The following is a 14,919-nucleotide window of genomic DNA, read 5'->3' as shown; positions in this document are numbered from 1 at the left end:
TGTCTTACTGTGCTCCTTTATATAATTTCTTCCTAAAAATAATATGTATTGGGTTAAAAAACAGCACAGAAGTACAAACAAGAAATAAACAAAAAAATCCGCATCCTATCCTAGATCACCATTGCTAATATTTAAGAACTACAAAAGAAATATAGATACATGATCTCAAAGTTCGAATAGTATAGAAAGACACAAGAAATAATGCTCTTTCTCCACCCCCAGAATCACTCCCTGAAGTGGCCACCTCTAGTATTTTTTTATATACTTTTTCATAGGAAAAAAAGGTATTTATCTGCATGTACATATTCTATACCTTGGTTTTTTTCTCCCCCACTTAATAGTATATCTTGGAGGCCTTTCCATATCAGCACATACAAATCTTTACTCTTTTACCAAGAGGAAGAGTCCATCGCAGAGATTATAATTTATCTGACCAGCCATTTTTCATTTGTTTATTTTTGTCATGATAAGCAGTGCTGTGGTGCCTCTGTGAGCACCATATTCATATATTCTTCTTTAAAAGAATATAGCTTAAGCTTTATAGGCTGATTAAAAGTGAACCTAAGAATATGCAGTTTGTCTCCTGAGTCCATTCATCATCTCTCATTGTCCATTCCTGCCAGTTTCTCCTCATTTCTAGCTTCCTGTGTCCTTAATCCCCTGATTTTTGGCAGGCCATCTTATCTTCCATGGTGTGCTTAGCCCCTTTTGATGATTGAACTTCCTTTGGACTTGCTGTCCTGGCCTTGCCCTCAGCATCTTCCCAGGACCCAACTGTCACATCTGCCCTCTGGCTCCACAACTCTCAAATGTGATTGAGAAGCACTCCCTTTGGGCACTTGTGATATTGTGATTTATAATTTAGAAATATATATATTTGATTTTCATCTTGGTTCTGGCACATAGCTACTAAAACCCTTAAAATTTCCTAAGTGATAAGAGTTTTTAAGGTGCCTTTTGTTATGTTAATGAGGGAACTTTGGGACTCTTCCTAGATCCCCTGAGGACAGGCCTGGTCACCAGAGGAACAAACTGTGTGATCAGAGGTTTGGAATTTGCAGTGCCACACCCTCTTCCCCTACCTTAGGGAGAGGAGAAAGGGGCTAGAGACTGAGTTCAATCACCAATGGCCAATGATTTACTCAATTATGCCTGTGTAATGAGCCTTCCATAAAAACTCAAAAGGATGGGGGTTCAGAGAGATCTGGAATGGTAAACACAAGTTTACCACTGGGGACAGTGGTGTACCTGGAGAGGGCATGGAGCTCTGTACCCTTTGCCCTATGCTTCTCTTCCATCTGGCTGTTCCTGAGTTATTTCTTTTTATAATAAATTGGTGATCTAGAAATTAAAATGTTTCTCTGAGTTCTGTGAGCTGCTCTAGGAATTAATTGAACCCAAGGAGGTGGGTATGGAAACCTTCCATCTATCACCAGTAAGTCAGAAGCACAGGTAATAACCTGCACTGGTATCTGAAGGCAGGGGAGGGGGTCAGTCTTCTAGGGATGGACCCTTTAACCTCAAGGATCTGGCACTTTCCAGCTAGATAGTGGCAGAATGGAGTTGAATGTAGGACACTCAGCTGGTGTCTGAAAATTGTTTGGTGGTAGAGGGAAACCACACATGCACACACACCAGAATGATTAGAACTTGAACCTTACCAAGTACTCCTAGTAGGTGAATGTTTCCGAAAGTGAGACTAGTTGTCCTTTAAAGGACTGATGGATTTTTAAAAGCAGGACAAGGTCCTCGGGGGAGGACTAAACAATTTCTCCAGATACTCTGCAATGCATGACTCTATATAAGGCAGGTATTCTGTGAAAAGTCAACTAGTTTAGAAAGATTCCCCTAAGCACCACATTAGTACCTGGAGGCCAGTTTAATGTAAATTAAATTGCAATGTATATTCTCAAGCCAGACAAACTGTCTGCAAGATTATTGAAGGCCCACAGAGTGCCATAATGACCCAGAAACAGAGGCCCAGAGGCACTGACTAGGATCTTGTGTAGCGCTCGTCTCTTGGGAGGATTCGGATGTAGGGCTAAGGATTTTATGAAGAATTATGATTCTCCGTGATGAATGAAGAAAGCTAGAGTGAATCTACCCTGCCAAAAATGAAAGTGTCTTAGACTCGACAACAGTGGCAGTTCTGCCTGCCAATGCTGTAGGATAATTTATGAACCACACAGTTAAGAGCAGTTTAAAAACACACTTAGAAATGTTATTATTTCTGCAATAGCATGATGATATCAAATTCACAAATTCTAGTTTATTCATCTATCTGAGGGTATGAGGAAGCAAATCAATCAATTAAATTTTTTTTTTTTTATTTCTAGGAGAGAGAGAGAGACAGCGTGAGCAGGGGAGGGTCAGAGAGAGAGAGGGAGTCACAGACTGAAACAGGCTCCAGGCTCTGAGCTGGCAGTCAGCACAGAGCCCGACGCGGGGCTCGAACCCACGAACCGCGAGATCATGACCCAAGCGAAAGTCAGACACTTAACCGACTAAGCCACCCAGGCGCCCCTCAAATCAATCAATTAAATATGTATAGGTAGNGGAAACCTTCCATCTATCACCAGTAAGTCAGAAGCACAGGTAATAACCTGCACTGGTATCTGAAGGCAGGGGAGGGGGTCAGTCTTCTAGGGATGGACCCTTTAACCTCAAGGATCTGGCACTTTCCAGCTAGATAGTGGCAGAATGGAGTTGAATGTAGGACACTCAGCTGGTGTCTGAAAATTGTTTGGTGGTAGAGGGAAACCACACATGCACACACACCAGAATGATTAGAACTTGAACCTTACCAAGTACTCCTAGTAGGTGAATGTTTCCGAAAGTGAGACTAGTTGTCCTTTAAAGGACTGATGGATTTCTAAAAGCAGGACAAGGTCCTCGGGGGAGGACTAAACAATTTCTCCAGATACTCTGCAATGCATGACTCTATATAAGGCAGGTATTCTGTGAAAAGTCAACTAGTTTAGAAAGATTCCCCTAAGCACCACATTAGTACCTGGAGGCCAGTTTAATGTAAATTAAATTGCAATGTATATTCTCAAGCCAGACAAACTGTCTGCAAGATTATTGAAGGCCCACAGAGTGCCATAATGACCCAGAAACAGAGGCCCAGAGGCACTGACTAGGATCTTGTGTAGCGCTCGTCTCTTGGGAGGATTCGGATGTAGGGCTAAGGATTTTATGAAGAATTATGATTCTCCGTGATGAATGAAGAAAGCTAGAGTGAATCTACCCTGCCAAAAATGAAAGTGTCTTAGACTCGACAACAGTGGCAGTTCTGCCTGCCAATGCTGTAGGATAATTTATGAACCACACAGTTAAGAGCAGTTTAAAAACACACTTAGAAATGTTATTATTTCTGCAATAGCATGATGATATCAAATTCACAAATTCTAGTTTATTCATCTATCTGAGGGTATGAGGAAGCAAATCAATCAATTAAATTTTTTTTTTTTTTATTTCTAGGAGAGAGAGAGAGACAGCGTGAGCAGGGGAGGGTCAGAGAGAGAGAGGGAGTCACAGACTGAAACAGGCTCCAGGCTCTGAGCTGGCAGTCAGCACAGAGCCCGACGCGGGGCTCGAACCCACGAACCGCGAGATCATGACCCAAGCGAAAGTCAGACACTTAACCGACTAAGCCACCCAGGCGCCCCTCAAATCAATCAATTAAATATGTATAGGTAGAACCTTACTTGTTGAAGAGTCCAATGTTCTATAAAGACCTTCTGAGTAAGAACTTCCTAGATTTGGAAAAATGTAGAATCTACATGACCAAAGATGGATTGGTCTAGTTTTTACATTTACCTCATATGGTAGGAAGACTAACGGCCCCCCAAAGATATCCAGGTTCAAATCCCCAGGACACGTAAGTATGTTACGTCACATGGCAAAAGGGACTTTGCAAATGTAATTAAGTTGAAGACCTTGAGATGGGGAGGTTATCTTGGATTATCTTGGTGAGTCCAATGTAATCACAAGGGTCCTTATAAATGAAAGAATGATAGAATAAGAGAATTAGAGTCAGAGAAGGAGGTGTGGTGACCAGAGAAGCAGAGGTTGTAGTGATTTGAATAAGGGGCCATAAGCCAAGGAATGCAGATGGTTTCTAGAAGCTGGAAAAAGGCAAAGAAATGGATTATCCCTTAGAGCCTCCAGTAGGAACATGATCCTGGCAACATCTTGACTTTCGCCCACTGAAACCTATTTTGGACTTCTGACCTCCAGAATTGTAAGAAAATAAATATTTTAAGACACTCAATTTGTGGTAATTTGTTACAGCAAGAATATAAAACTAAGACACTTAATATCTTTCATTATTGTTTTCTTCATTTCTTCGCCTCATAAATTCAGAGAGGCCAACAGCCAAGTTCAATACTGAAGGAAAATTCAACAAAGCATGAGAAAGATGTCACATAGATCCAAATGAAAGCAAGAGAAATATAGAATAATATTATAATTTTTACGCCATATTAGCCTAGAACCATCTTTGGCTACTTGGTAATTCAATTTGTTTAAATATTTTCAGTGTCTCTTACAGATTCATATTTGCTACAGTTCCAGAAGAGAAATCTCTTCCATTTCTTGGATATCTGAATATTTTAAAGGTGAAAACTTTAAAATTTTAGTATTTCAAACCTTGAATTTATATGTTGTGATAGATCTTTTTTTCAGATTCTCCTTTAATTTCTCTAATAATTTCCATCTCTTTGGTAATTGCCCCCTTGATCTACAGGGTGCAAATTTAATCCTTCCTTCTAGCCAATCTGAATTGGGACAGGAAGGGCCAAGAGGAACTCCTGACCCCAGCTAGGCCAATTATTTCTCCTGGGAATCTAAAATTTGAACTGCAAGATTCAGGGCCTGGGTATTGGAAACAGAATTATTTTAGTGTCAGAATGTAGACAGAGGTACCATAAGTTCCATGGGTCAATGTTAAGTCTTCCTAGGTCTGGTTGTTAAAGACTTCCTTGGATTCTTCTAAGGCACTCGATATGGCAGAATGGTTTGTGTAAATAGCAGCCATTCTCGCCCCTCTCCTGTACTGATACTTTTGCCACACTCTTGATATTTGCAGCTCCTCTTAGTGGTGGAATAAGTTAACCTATCCTGAATCTGGGATGGCCTTCTGACTTACACTAAAGAGTAGAATGTGGTAAAAACTATATAGAAGTCTCCACACTTCCTCAGTCTGTCTGTCTGTCTTTCCTCTCCCCTGCTTCCTATGAGAACAAGCTCAGAGTAGCCTTCTAGGCAAATAGACATGTTACCCACTCACAGCTTTTGTCCCAGCCAAGTGCCACTCAACCACTGGACACGTGAATGAGGCATTGTGGATATCCTAGACCTGCCAGACCTCATTTGACCCACTAGCTAATCACAAATTTATGAGCAAACCCAGCCAAGATTAGCCAAATCTCACCCAGATCAGTAGATCCATCCAAACTGACTCATAGGATGTATAACTAATTTTTTTTTTATCATTGTAAGTCAGGGTTTTGGGTGATCTACCGTGAAGCAATGTCTAATTGATATACCCTAATTTGTTTGTTTGCCCATTTCTTCTCTTATTTATTTTAAGAAATATTTGTTGAGCATCTACTAAATACTAGATAAGTTCTTATGCTAAAAATATGACTACTATGACCCTACTATAAAACAAAGTTCCCAGCCTCATAAAGCTGACATTCTAGTGGGCATTGTGGGAGAGGTGAGAAGACCGAAAACAAACAAATAAGACAGTAAATATGTGGTATAACAAATGGAAAATTAATAAAACATGATTAGAAAAATAGGGAGTATGCTGTCAAGGGAAGAAATGGTACCTTATAAAGAATGAAGATGAGGGTACCTGGGAGGTTCAGTCAGTTAAGTGTCTGACCCTTGATCTCAGCTCAGGACTTGACCTCAGGATCATAAGTTCAAGTTCTGCATTTGGCTCCACACACAGTGTGGAAATTTTTAAAAAATTAAAAAAAAAGAATGCAGATAAAAGATTTCTTTATAAGATGACATTTGAGTAGAAACCCAAGGGGAGTGAGTAAACCATAGAAATGTCTAAAGAAAAAGTATACCAGGTAGAAGAAACAGCAAGTGCAAAAGCCCTGAGGCAGGAGTGAGCTTGGCACATTTGTGAAATAGGAGGTAAGTTTACTGGAGAAGAGATCAGCCAGGGATAGGTCAGAGCAATGGCCAGGGATCAGGTCATGGGAAGCTTGAGAGAGATGATGAGGATTTTGGATTTTACTCTGAGCAAGATGGGAGGCAATTAAAGAGCTTTGATCACAGTAACTAAGTGAATAAACTCTAGATGGACAAGGGCGACCAATTGGAAGGCAGTTGCAATACTCTGGTGGAGATGATGATTATTTGGACCAACATATTAACAGAGGAGCTAGCAGATTCTGGATATGTTTCTACAGGAGTGACCATAGAATTTGCAAATGTTTGGTAATGGGTGTGAATTAATGAGGGGGGAAGGGAACACTGTAAGGTTTTGGCCTGATAAGTGAAGGAACAGATAGTCATTAATAGGAATGAGGAAAGAAGAGGATTAAGGAAAATTAGGACTTTGGTTTTGGAGATGCCATGTTTGAGAGTGGTTTTAGATGCTCACAAGGATAATAACATCAAGTAGATAGTTGGCTGTGTGAATATGGAGCTGAAATCAGAGCATTGAATTACAGACATGAATTTGGGAGTCATGTGTGTATAGTTGGACTTGAGATGTCTGAGTCTGAGAGGAATCCTTCAGGGAGCACAGACAGAGAACAGAAGCAGCTCTGGGGCTCCCTAATGATTATATCCAGGGAGGCAGGAAGAATGAGCAAGAGTTGACAAGGTACGAGAACCAACAGGGATTTCTGTCAATACATTCCTTTCTTTTCTCTTTAACCTAGCTTGAGCTGGTCTCTGGTATATATGTAATGGGATAATACACAGAGATTGTAAGAAGAGGTTTCCCTTTCTGAAAATTATCCCTGTTGCCCTGTGGCTCTCCTTGTGCTAGATCCAGACCATCCACAGCTACACAGGGAGGGCAAACACAAAGACTTCCAATGACTTAGTAATTTTTTTCTTTTTAAGTCATGGAGGCTTAATAGTCTAAAACCAAAGAATTTTTGATTTGTGAGAGCTAAGAGTGCTTCTTGTCCTTTAGCTGAGTTTTACCTCCCAATAATTTAGGGTTCTATTACTAGGAATGAAAGGAAGAAGAGATGTTAAAAATAAGCAACAAGCGATCTCTGTCACAGTTCTATTGAACTTGTTATTTAGCACTTGCCTCTCAGTGGTAATTTCTCCTTTTTATATTCTGCTTCGTGCTGATAGAGATGGGACTCTGCAAACCCTATTCTGCTTTGCCAGGGGATTTTGGAGGGAGACTAGAAGACTTGAGGAGGAAGGATGCTGTTCCTTTCTGTTATGCAGCTCTGCTTCTTCCACCTTGGCACTGGCAGTTCTCTCCAGGAGCGGTTTGTTGGTTTTCAGCACTTCTAGACCAGCCTCCTCACTCCTCGCTTCACATACACGAGTGCCGGGCCAGCTAGCACCCCTACTATGGGCTGAACTGTGTCCACTCAAAGCTCATATTGTTGATGCCCCAACCCCCAGTGTGACTGCATTCAGAGACTAGGTTTTTAGGAGATAATTAAGGTTAAACAACGTCATAAGGGTGGGGTCTGAATCCTAATCTTTCCCCGTTAGCACGCACTCAGGAATGGCCATGTGAGCACACAGCAAGCAGGTGGCCATCAGCCAGCGAGGAAGACAGCTCTCATCAGAAATCAACTCTGCTGGTACCTCGATCCTGGATGTCCAGTCTCCAGAACTGAGAAAATAAATTCCTGTTGTTTAGGCCACCCAGTCTGCGGTATTTTTGCATGGTGGCCCAAGCAAACTAGCATGGTGCCCCTCTCAGAGATCTGTTTTCAGTCCCTTAGGGCCCATTCTCCAACCCCTCCCTTTGCTCCCCCAGACCGGGGGGCAGTAGCTCTTCTTGTCAGTTGCCACCTTTTTGATAATTTATGTTCAATGTTTGCCTTTTAGGTTCTTCAATACCTAGTCGATTCTTCATATTAAATTTTTTTCTCCTAAAATAAGTGGTAATGGTTTCTGACTCTTGACTGGACCTTGACTGATATATATGAACAGCTCCAAGTTATCCCGAGCTGTGGGTACAGATATAGAAGCACAGTTCCCAACCTCCATCTGCCCCAAATGCAACTCTACCAAATCCCATCTGCCACTTCACATTTCTGCTCATTGCTGGTCTCCACTTTTGTCCCACAGTGGTCCTCCATCTGGATTCTTTCTCCCTTTACCCAGCTGGATGATGTTGCTGGCTTTGGGTTCTCTTCCTCTCTAAAACACAAATTCTTGTATTCTTGCCTCAGAACTGGGCTGCACTGCTTCCCTAAGTCCTGTGTTTTCCCTGATGGGATAAAGGTCATAATCTAAAATTATACACCTAAACCGACTCCCTCTATCAAGCTGTTGTTTTCTTCAAAGTTTTAGAACTTTCTACCCTTGTAGTCTGCAAGTTCTTAAAATAGTTCCACTTTGTTCTCCCGATGGCAGCAGAGGGAATTCTTTGGAGTAGGTGGGACATTTAATGTAAGAAAACTACTTAATTAGTAAGGCAGGCATTTTATGCCTGAAATGACTGTGTACTTAGCTGTGCAGTCAAAGAATAATTTCCAGGCAATACATCATCTTCACACATTTTCAGGTTGCTTTCACAGACTCAAGATTTCTTTTCTGCCTCATCTTTTCCATACCATATGTAAATTGTGTGTTCATGAATGGGAAGCCATGGAAAAATAAAATTTTTCTGGAGACCTTATCTTTCCTTTCATAATACTCTTCCATTATCTCTGCTTCTCTTCTTAGGCTGTCTGGTTTCGTTTAACAGACTTTCCTTTACCTGTCACTATAAATCCCACAATCACTAAAAAATGCTAAGGAATAAATATACTCTCTCAAAGTGCTCTCTTATCAGGTTATCCCGTATAAGATAATAACATTTTAGGTTCTCTTCATGTCAAGAATCTTGTTTGTGTGAAGAATACTTCTTGTAAACATGTTTTTATAGCCTTAGGCATTGGCAAAGAGGGAGGCTAGAGAACTAGTCACTGATTTAAATTCCCTTGCTTTCTCTGTGGCTGAAGAAAATGAAAATTCTCATCTACATCCCAACATGAAGAGTTAAACTGCAGGATGCAGACATTTTCAAAAGACATAGAAAGCCTCAGGACTAATGATGGTCATATTGATTCAACACAGTGATAATTGTGGCCTCTGCCAATGTCTGTTTTTCTGTATTCTAGAGAACCCTGGCATCCATACCCATGGGGGATATTTTTGCTAAACCAAAGAACAAAATATGCTAGCAAATCAGAATAAATTCCCTCATGTATACATATGAGGGCAATAGAGAAATAACCTGGCCAGGACTGTCCCAGGAAATTGTATTATGGCTTCTGTATCCTTACCAGCTAGGCAAAACACACCAGGCAAGCCAACAGGGGCTTTGCGGAAGCTTCGCGTTACTTTAAATACATGAGTTGGCACACTTCTTCTGTAAGGGGCCAGAGAGCAAATATCTTAAGCTTTGTGGACCACATGGTCTCTGTTTTAACTACTAAATTTCATTGTTGTAGCACAAAAGCAGTCATAGGTAGTATGTAAATGAACCAGCCTGTGTTCAATTAACACCAAAGCAAACAGGAGGCCATTTTGGCCCATGGATTGTGGTTTGCCAACCCCTGTTCTAGGATATCCAAGAACACTTTTATACAAAAAGAAACGTGCCACCAAAAAAACTGTGCTGTTTTCCCAGTCTTCTACATAATAACCTACACATGTTATACCTGTAAAAACCAAAATGTTGTCCTTTTTCTTTCAGCTTCCTGAATTGAGACAACGAAGTTTTATGCCCATAGAGAAAGGAATTTAGTGCCATTATGCCATCTCCTATTTGCCAGGGTTGTATATCAAGGCAAGACATTATAACTAACGAGATCATTTATGGGCAAGGCCTGGGTTCTAACTTAACCTCTTCCAAAAGGGTAAGTGTAAGAGCATTCCAGGCCATTACAAACCAAATAACCCAATAAAGACAGGTGAAGGCTAATGCCTCTAATGGTACTTGGGAAAATCAATCAGCCAAGACAAACAGAGAGGACTGTCAGTGTTATGTTGACGAACTGGTGGGTGGTTAAAGGGAAAAAAAGGGAATGGGTAAAAGGAATATTTAGAAGAGCAACAAAGGATGAAATTCTTTCTAGACCCTTGAGGCAAAGGTTCAAGTTCAGGGTTGAAGCTAATGGGGTTTAGAGAAAAGAGGCTTCATCTACTAGCTTGTAATGATCTAGTTCTTGTGGGATTTCTTTGGTAAATCACCAAGTTTTAAGACTAACCTTAAAGTAATCATGCTTAATGTCCCCAGAATGGGGGAAATAACATTAGTAGCTAATATGTCAGTGTTTGCTCTAGTTTTACGTATTATCATATTTCGTTTTTACTATTGTACCCAATTTTTGGGTACGGAAACAGGCTCAAAATGGTTAAGTAATTTGTTCAAGGACACATGGATATGAAGAGGCAGGACCAGAATTTGTAAATGGGTCTGGCTGACTTGGAAGCCCATATTCTCAATCTTTACATTATACTATCTTCCCTCCTCACTTCTTGTTGATAGCTAAATCTTCCTATCACAAAAGGTTTTGAAAGTAATTCTTAAATACACATTATAAAGTAACACTTTATAAAGTTTCAAAGACACATCATCCGAGATCAAATTCTCCACCTACCGAGTTGCTTGAAGTTTTGTTACTGAGAAGATGATACCTTAAATTTGGAAATATTTATCCTGGGCCAGAAAAAGAAAGGAAAGGAAAGAGATGGCAAGAGGAAGAGCTTAATATTCCTCTTTAATAAGCTTAATATTTAATTAATTTCATCAAATATTTAATCAATTTGTTTCCATATAGGTTTGGACAAAATAGTTTAGGGCCAGCACACTGATAAAATTAAAATAGAAAATGCCAGGTTACATAAAGTTCATGATGGTAATGAGGGAATTTCAAGTAGACACAAATAATGAAAAATCTGAAAATGTGTGTATGTATATATGTGCATGTGTGTATATATATAAAATGTGTCACATATATTATATATCATATATGATATCATATATCAATGTATATCATATATATTATATATATAATTTTTAGTGTTTTTGCTCTCATTCTCTCAAAGCTTTTTTTTATTTTTATTTTTTACAAATAGTTTATTGTCAAATTAGTTTCCACATAACACCCAGTGCTCATCCCCACGAGTGCCCTCCTCCATGCCCATCCCTCCCTCCCCCCTACATCCATCAGTCCTCANTGGGTTGTTTCCTTTGCTGTGCAGAAGCTTTTAATCTTGATGAGGTCCCAATCATTTATTTTTGCTCTTGATTCCTTTGCTTTGAGAGATGTGTCAAGTAAGAGGTTGCTGCGGTGGAGGTCAAGGAGGTTGTTTCCTGCTTTCTCCTCTAGGGTGTTGATGGTTTCCTGTCTCACATTCAGGTCCTTTATCCATTTTGAGTTTATTTTTGTGTACGGTGTGAGAAATTGATCTAGTTTCAATTCTTCTGCATGTTGCTGTCCAGTTCTCCCAACACCATCTGTTACAGAGGCTGTCTTTTTCCCATTGGATATTCTTTTCCTGCTTTGTCAAATATCAGTTGGCTGTATACTTTTGGGTCCACTTCTGAGTTCTCAATTCTGTTCCATTGGTCTATGTGTCTGTTTTTGTGCCAATACCATACTGTCTTGATGATGACATCAAAGCTTTTTTCTTAATTTTTTTAACACTTATTTATTTTTGAGAAAGATAGAAACAGAGTGTGAGTGGGAGAGGGAGAGAGAGAGAGGGTGACAGAATAGGAAGCAGGCTCCAGGCTCTGAGCTGACTGTCAGCAGAGTCCAATGCAGGGCTTGAACTCACGAACCATGAAATCATGACCTGAGCCGAAGTTGGCCACCTAACCAACTGAGCCACCCATAAGCCCCTATAAATTTTTAAAAAGTATTCCCACTATTATACCTAGCTAGCCTTTGAAGGAGCATTCATCTTCTTAATCAGGCATTATTTCTTCCCTTCTGCCACCTAACCCATGTCTTATAAATCCAACTTTACAAATTTAAAACTTAACATGGGGGTTGTGTCACCTCATTCTTTGAGATGGTTTTCATCTCTGACAGATATATCCTGCTTCTTTTTTTAATCATAGAAGTTGACATATTTATGTAACACTGATCCTGAAGTCCAGTGTTGTTTTCTTGATTTGTCTTTATTACTTAATCCTATAGGTTTGGTCAATGGAAGCCCTCCCTCCCTCTCACTATAGCACATTACAAAACTTGAGGGCATGGTTTCTTACATACTAGTTAAGATGAGTAGGTATTTAATTGTTTCTTTGTTTATTTGTGTATTTATGTATTTATTTTTTGGGGTTAAAGAAAGGCGAATAAAGGAAATCAGAGGTAAGGAAGCTAAGTTCCCCTTGGGGAACTGCTTCCCCTTATTTTAATAAAATCACTTTTGATTCTAAATGTTTTGTCTCCAGAAAACCATCCAGAAATCATCCTGAGCTGATTTAAAAATATTAGTCATATTCCAGGACCCAAGACCCCAAGGAGTTAAACTGTCTACAGATCATTTAGACCACCCACCTGTAATAGATGCACAGTCTGTCTGAACACCACAGAAATGCAAAAGGCTGCCTCTTGCTATCTCTCCAAATAGCGCCCAGGAGGTTTTGCTCCCCTTCAGAACTGCTGAGCTGGACAAGAATTGTACTTTTCTGGCCCAGTGTCACTTGCAGGTGGGAGGGAAAGGGAAATTAAGACACAAATTCCATTGCTTGTGAATACATGTGGGACCCAGGAGACCAGTTTATCTAAAACTGAGGAAGGGAATTTTGGGCTTCACATACTTATGCACTGTGCTTCCATTCAAATATTTCTTTTTTTTTTTCTTCCAACACATCAGTTCCCATAAAAAGCATTCCCTTTTCAGTAGCCTAATCAAACAAGAAGTAAGAAAACTTCCACATTGAAATTACTTTCAGTTCTTTTGTGCCGGTCATGCAGACAAAACACATGTATTTCTTTGTATTCAAATCCCGTTTTTAACGAAAAATTGATCCTCCATCTTATTCACAAAATTACTTTTGTCTGTGTCCAAAAGAGTCGATTCACTCCTGGTGGCATGTAAAAGAACATTGGCTGTGAAAGTGTGGTAGGCAGGATTCTAAGAATGACCCCTAAGGACTCTCACTTTTGTATAATACCTTTCTCTGTGGATATGATGGGACATCATATGTCACATTGCATGGCAAAAGGGATTTTGAGGATATAATTAAGGTTTGACCTTAAAATAGAGATCACTTAGGTAAGCTAGGTCTAATTATATGATCTCTTAAAAGCAGAGCATTTACTCTCACTGGTGACAGAAGAAGCCCAAGTAATTCCTACCTAAGAATGACTGGACATACCACTGCTCATGATGATGGAGGGACCATGTGATGAGAAATGAGTGCGGACTCTAGAATATGAGAATGACCCCCAGTTGGCAGCCAGTAAGCACTGAACTGGATCTTTTTTTTGGGGGAGGGGAGAGAAAGAGAGAAAGTTGGGGAGGGGCAGAGAGAGAGAAAGAAAGAGAGAGGGAGACACAGAATCTGAAGCAGGCTCAAGGCTGTGAGCTGTTGGCACAGAGCCCGACATGGGGCTAGAACCCACGAACCATGGGATCATGACCTGAGTCTAAGTTGGAGGCTCAACCCACTGAGCCACCCAAGCGCCCCTGAACTGGATTCTTAAACAGCCTGAATGAGTTTGGGAGCTGATTCTGTCCCTAAGCCTCCAGATAAGAATGCAGCCAAACCTCACAAGGACTTCTGACCTACAAAACGGTGAGCTAATCAATGGGTGTTGCTTTTAAGCTACTAGGTTTGTGGCAATATGTTTTGAAGCAAAAGAAAATTAATATAGAAGGAGATAAAGGGAACCTTTAAAGGAGATGAAGAGCCCCAAAGGCATTCAGGGTAATAAGTGCATCTTTGAAATAAGCATCCCCTTACAAGGGGAGGAGATGACTAGAGCTGGGAATAAAGTTCAGGCAGATGTATAAATTCTGAGGTAATTCTTTTTCTTTTTCTTTCTTTCTTTTTTTTTTTAAAGTAGGCTCCACGCCCAGCATGGAGTCCAGTGTGAGGCTTGAATTCACAACCATGAGATCAAGACCTGACCTGAGATCAAGAGTCGGACACTTAACCAACTGAGCCACCGAGGTGCCCCTGAGGTCATTTTTAATATGTTATTTGGCAGCTATGGCCCATCTTCTGTTTTGAATCTGCCCCTCAGAATCCACTCCTCTCCAATCCCACTCTAGGAGGAGGACAAGGAGATTGGTGAGCATCCCTGATCAGCCCAGCAACATATGCTAGTGGCACATTGGGCACATTTCTCCCTTCCTATCCCACATGTGTCCTTCTACCTTTTAGGAGATGAAGACTATGACCCTGTACTCTCTTGGATACCTGTTCTTGCCACACTGTTAGTCAGTCCCCACAAGGGACTAGCTTCACTGAACATGCTGTCCAACCCTCTGCCAGTTGATGGACCTTTACCTCCTTGTCCAAAGAGGTGGAAACCAGAACGACCCAGAAATATCCTTACTAGACTACATGAAAGGGGTGTTACTGGTATTCCCAGGGGGAGCTGAGAGCCATGACCAGGGATTCAAATAGAAAAACAGCAGGCACTAGCCAAATAAACAGTCACAGGGGATGGTGGGTAAAAAGTAAATATACAGACTGGCCCAATTTTCATTTTGTTGGAAAGAATCATACTG

The sequence above is a fragment of the Crocuta crocuta genome, unplaced genomic scaffold (genome assembly GCF_008692635.1).
Source record: "Crocuta crocuta isolate KB4526 unplaced genomic scaffold, BGI_CrCroc_1.0 scaffold10, whole genome shotgun sequence".
In the NCBI taxonomy this organism is placed as follows: Eukaryota; Metazoa; Chordata; class Mammalia; order Carnivora; family Hyaenidae; genus Crocuta; species Crocuta crocuta.
Note: the sequence above shows the minus strand (reverse complement) of the source record.